Below are 6000 nucleotides of genomic sequence, written 5' to 3'. Positions count from 1 at the left end.
TTATCATGGGTATTAAGTTCTCCTTTGAAAGGTAAGATTCTGAAGAGTCAATAGGTGTGGATCTCAGCTGTGTCCCACAAACTAGTCCCTCATGCCATGGCTTAGAGCTGAAGGCCTCCATTCATCCCTCTGCCATGTGGTCTTTCCTCAGGGACACCCAGTCTCCATTATACAGAGGTCTGAGTTGTCAGATCCAAGCCTGGGAAACTCTGAGGCTCCATATGACAGTCAATACCTCTTTTTACAAGACCTAGAATTTTTCTGCAGATTCCATGATTCCAGAACGCCAAGTCTAATTATGTGGTTCATCGAGATGGATAGTCTTGGAGTGCTTGTGTGAGTTACACTCATCTATACACACTATACCTTTTTCTTTGAAATTTGGCCACAATGAGTTGTTTTTATCTGTAAACAAAAGTTTTCAATTTTATTTTGAACTCAATATTATGTCCAAGCCCATCACCTTCTTTGACCATGTTTCTGAGTACTCAGACCCAGTGAGCAATGTCTGTACACTCTTATGATCTGTGCCTTGTCTTGCATGGCAGATACTCACGATCTTTTGTTCTGTGATACCTGGAGAGTCAATTGACTTCAGCCTAAATGTGTATTACAACATCTAAGGGACTATTACTATGACGAGATCAGAACACGCACTTACCGAAGCTGTTCTCAAACTGTGGGTCATGACCCCTTTAAGGGTCAAATATATATCCTGAATAGTAGATATTTTACATTAGAATTCATAAACATAGCCAATTTAAAGTTATAAAGTAACAATAAAATGTTTTAATGCCTGGAGTCACCACAACTTGAGATACTGTATTAAAGGGTCACATCATTAGGAAGGTTGAGAACCACTGACTTAATTAAGTTCATGGTCATGCCTTACATGCTGTGTATTCAGTACACACTCATTTTTCACTGTCACATTGTATCATCTCCTATTTATTTTAGTAAAGACATGATGCCCACACTCTGGTCAACACAAACAAGAGACTTCAGGCTAAACCAGGCTGCCACCAGTTTTTGCGAATAAAATGTACTCCTTTTCACCCTTATGTTCATAGACTACAGATACAGGTGTTTCTGTGACAGTGACAGGTGAGATTTTACACATATGCAGCATGGGTCTGAAAGCAGATGATAAAACCTGGGGCTTACAAGAAGTGTTCCATGATCCCTGGTCAAGGTTCCCCTCCTTTTGTGTTGCTGTCCTGTCTCCCAGGGGCAGCTTTCAAGGGTGCTGTCACCACCTCATCAAGGGATCCAAGAGTCTCAGGTTCTAGCCACAGATTCAACACTACCAAAGAGCAGAGCCATGAGAATTTCTGATAAGGAAAATAGAGCTTGTCCAAGCCATACCTGTGGTTTGCAGCCCTTCTTTCCTCCTACTATGGAGCTATAAAAGCAGGAACCAGGACAGGAACACACCAGAAGCTGACCCCAGCCTGCACCACTGGCACGATGCAGGCCCTACTATTCCTGATGGCTCTTCTCTTGCCTTCTGGGGCTGGAGCTGGTGAGTTTGATCTTCATTTCCCTACCCTCTGAGCTTTCAGCAACCGACATTAATCTCTCATCTTTGATAAAGAGACCCTGGAATATGAGGCAGGATCCTAAACTGACATAGTCTAGGGGAAATCTCTAGGACAAGGAAGAATGAAAAACTACTTCCCCTTCACATCACTTCATCAAAAATGCTCTGTTCTGAAAGGCAGCTCTTCTCTTGCCTTCCCTTAATGTTGAGGAAGACACAATGAATGTACAAAGATATGCCTAAAGGAAATAGAGCATCAGAAACACTAATGGTCATTGTGTTGTGAATGAATGATGAGGGTGGACAGGGAGGTGTGGGTGGAAAGATCAACAGGAGAGAAAAGACCAAAGGACCTGTGGAGGGGCCTGAGCCCCATGTGAGGTGGGGTGGGCTTGGAGCAGTCGCTCAGCTTTAGCCCCATATTTCTCTGGCAGTACTGTGTTGGGGGCCTGCAGGCTTGTGACTGGGGACTGGGTGTTCTTTGTTCCAGAGGAGATTATCGGTGGTGTGGAGTCTATTCCTCACTCCCGCCCTTACATGGCCCATCTGGACATCGTCACTGAAGAAGATCATGTGACATTCTGTGGTGGGTTTCTCATAACCCACCAAGTGATGATGACTGCTGCACACTATAATGGAAGATAAGAGGCTTCTCTTCCTGTGAAGACATCCATGAGCCAGAGTCACAGAGCAGCAGAGACCCAGGAAAGACTCTGAGCCCTGCTTATCTCCAGATTGGCTCTTTTTTTTTTCAGAAGTCAGAGCTTTAAGTCAGGACAAAACTACAATTCTTTTCTTTTTTTTTTTTAGTGCTACCAGTACTTAGACATGAACTGAGGTGTAATTGAATGTATTGTGGCCATTTGCTATGTGCAAAGCCATGGGTTCAGTCGAATCCTAGTACTTGTTGTGGTGTGTGGGGAGAGTTCTCAGCCTGTGTTTCCCTGAGCCTTGTCAGGAAGGTTGTGGTGCTGGGAGCTCCATCTCAAGTCTTGATCCTCTCTGCCCAGAGATAGAGGAGAAAAAGCCTGGTGTTGCTCTCCTCAGGAGTCCTCCTCCTAAGTCCAGCACTTTTCACTGATTCTTTTATTATCCACCGAGAAATCACTGTCACCCTTGGAGCTCATGATGTGAGCAAGAGATAATCCACACAGCAGAAGATGAAAGTTGAAAAGCAAATCGGTCACCCAAAGTCCCATTACTCTTCTGGTCTCAATGACATCGTGTTACTGAAGGTTCAGTTATGTTTCTTGCCCTGCTTAGGTCTCCTATCCTTAACTCTCCTTGACTCAGGAATTGGAATTCTTTCCTGTCCTCACAACCCACTCCTGAATTCCCAGTGGGAAAGGACCCATGCCCCAGTCTCCTTCTTTGGTTTGACATCTCTTTTCTCCTTCCCACAACAGCTTGAAAAGAAAGCAGAGTTGACTCCTACTGTGGATATAATTCCCCTGCCACAGCCCCCTGACCTAATCAAGCCTGGAACAATGTGCTAGGCAGCCGGATGGGGGTGAACTGGAGTGACAGAACCTAAGTCCAATACACGAGGGGGGTTGAACTGGGAATAGATGAAGAGGACTGTAAAATATATAGGCGTTATGACGATAGCTTCCAGGCCTGTGTGGTCAATCCCACAATGTTAAAAAGAGCAGACAAGGTGAGTACACACTTGCATTTCCTCCCAACATCAGGAGACAGCATCAGTGGAGGAAATGTGCAAACAGCTCTCAATGGCAGTGACTAATGCCTGTGTCCTAAGCTCCTATCCCTGAGCTCTGGGAACTGACATTCTCCCTGTCCATCACATCTCCCTGTGCCCTAGCCCTTCCTGCAACCTTCCCATGAGGCTAGACACTAGACAGGAAGGGAATAAAGAGAGACAAGTTAGCGTTGGGGCAAGGACAGAGGGAGGGGAATCAGGCAGCAAATCCTTAACTTACAAATGAAAGTGAGCCAGCACATATTTCAGTCTGGGGCTAGCTATGGTGGGGGGTTGAAGTTGGGGGAAAGCAATCTTTGCTTATATTTTAATTTTTCTCAACTATAGGTAGACTCTGGGGGACCTCTAGTGTGTGGTAGAGTAGCCCATGGTATTGTATCTTATGGGTATCCAGATGCAAAGCCACCCCAGCCCCCACAGTCTTCACTCAAATTTCCCCATATGTGCCCTGGATTAATGCAGTCTTAAAGGGCAAGTAGCTAAAAAGCCTGACCAGCATTAGTCAGACTCTCCAAGCCTGAGCTCATCTGGTACCCTTTGTGTTCAACACAGCCAGGCCCCAGCATGTCCCAGCCTGTCCCCAGTCTGCCCTAGCCTGTCCCCAAGACAATCTCAAAGATACACAAATCTCTAATGATTGATTGTTTCCTGTAATGCACCTCGATAAAGACATAATCTCTCACAACAGTGTGACTCCACACTGTGCTCTAAACACTCAGCCCCTCTCTAAGCACAATGAAGAATTGATTTGAGCTACTACTAACTGGCCACATCAACAATCTTGACTACTGACCTCCTAGCACAGGTGTACCACTGTGGATTACTGAGTACTATGTAACATGCATGGCTGTGTTCTGTAAGATTTCATATCCAGAGTAGTGTGCACTTTTCTGTCCTCCACTGTCCTGTCTTCTCTATCCCTGTGTCTCAGCTCTTCTCCCCACAAACCCTATGCCATAGCCATTGTGTCTTTCCACACATTATAGAAAACTCCATGTGTAGGTTAAACATGGTTGTTGATCGCTTGTGTCCTCAACACTCATGCTACCTCTTAATTGGAGCTCTCAATAATGTACCTGCTGCTAGAGGAGAGCCTGCCCTCAGAAGTCCATGTGGCTACAACAGTTACTACAGGAGAGGATCAGCCCTTTCTGGATCGAAACACAACTCAGACCTCGCCATCACTGGGAAGAGACCCTCTAGGACTTAGCATGAAGAAGTACTTCCCATGGTGGCTCTAGACCTGCTTCAGAACCACCCAAATTCAACAGCCTTTCAGAAGAATGCCATGGGTAGTTGAACTTTTAAGTGGCTTGCTCTCCCCTTACAACCCAAAGCCCCCACTGTCTTTAGTGAGGGGAAATGACACATTAGTTCCAGGGTACTGGGGAGTCTGAAATGGAAGAGACTACACATGAAGTCTGCTAGGCCACAAGGAGGCCTAATATGATAGGCGTGGCAATCCAACTGCTGTGCCATAAACACTGATGCCAGGAGCAGCCCCACACCAGGACCTCAGCACCTCAGCCCTCCTCACAGCCTGGAAGTCTCATGTCTAGGTTGCCAGGTTCAGCACAGAACAGTAGAGATGATGTAAGGATAGCTATCAAAGTACAAGACTGACTGTAAGTTCTATTCTAACTCTATGGGGGCAGGGAGCATATGTGGGATTAAACCACCTAAAAGGATCTTTAAACAATAAAGAATCCACATTGGTTTATTGGGGTTTTTTTGTTTTGTTTTGTTTTATCTTTATTAACTTGAGTATTTCTTATTTACATTTCGATTGTTATTCCCCTTCCCGGTTTCCAGGCCAACATCCCCCTAACCCCTCCCCTCCCCTTCTATATGGGCTTCCCCTCCCCATTCTCCCCCAATTACCCCCCTCCCCCCAACAATCACGTTCACTGGGGGTTCAGTCTTGGCAGGATCAAGGGCTTCCCCTTCCACTGGTGACCTTACTAGGATATTCATTGCTACCTGTGAGGTTGGAGCCCAGGGTCAGCCCATGTATGGTCTTTGGGTAGTGGCTTAGTCCCTGGAAGCTCTGGTTGGTTGGCATTGTTGTTCATATGGGGTCTCAAGCCCCTTCAAGCTCTTCCAGTTCTTTCTCTGATTCCTTCAACGGGGGTCCCGTTCTCAGTTCAGTGGTTTGCTGCTGGCATTCGCCTCTGTATTTGCTGTATTCTGGCTGTGTCTCTCAGGAGAGATCTACATCCGGTTCCTGTCGGCCTGCACTTCTTTGCTTCATCCATCTTATCTAGTTTGGTGGTTCTATATGTATGGGCCACATGTGGGACAGGCTCTGAATGGGTGTTCCTTCTGCCTCTGTTCTAAACTTTGCCTCCCTATTCCCTGCCAAGGGTATTCTTGTTCCCCTTTTAAAGAAGGAGTGAAGCATTCGCATTTTGAGCATCCTTCTTGAGTTTCATGTGTTCTGTGTATCTAGGGTAATTCGAGCATTTGGGCTAATAGCCACTTATCCATGAGTGCATACCATGTGTATTTTTCTGTGATTGGGTTACCTCACTCAGGATGATATTTTCCAGTTCCATCCATTTGCCTGAAAACTCTCATCTTTCTTCTTAATAGTTAAGTAGTACTCCATTATGTAATGAACCACATTTTCTGTATCCATTCTTCTTTTGTGAGACATTGGGTTGTTTCCAGCTTCTGGCTGTCACAAATAAGGCTTCTATGAACATACTGGAGCACATACCCCCGTGGCCTGGGGCATCTT

General features: G+C 45.7%; 1 pseudogene; it reads left to right on the top strand.

Annotated features, from left to right (window-relative positions):
- The first annotated feature begins 1467 nt into the window (after positions 1-1467).
- On the top strand, positions 1468-3739 carry LOC134481971 (mast cell protease 1-like; annotated as a pseudogene).
- The last annotated feature ends 2261 nt before the right edge of the window (positions 3740-6000 follow it).

The sequence above is a fragment of the Rattus norvegicus genome, chromosome 15 (genome assembly GCF_021556685.1).
Source record: "Rattus norvegicus strain SHRSP/BbbUtx chromosome 15, alternate assembly SHRSP_T2T, whole genome shotgun sequence".
NCBI lineage: Eukaryota > Metazoa > Chordata > Mammalia > Rodentia > Muridae > Rattus > Rattus norvegicus.
The sequence above is the reverse complement of the archived record's forward strand: the minus strand, read 5'-3'. Positions and strand labels throughout refer to the sequence as shown.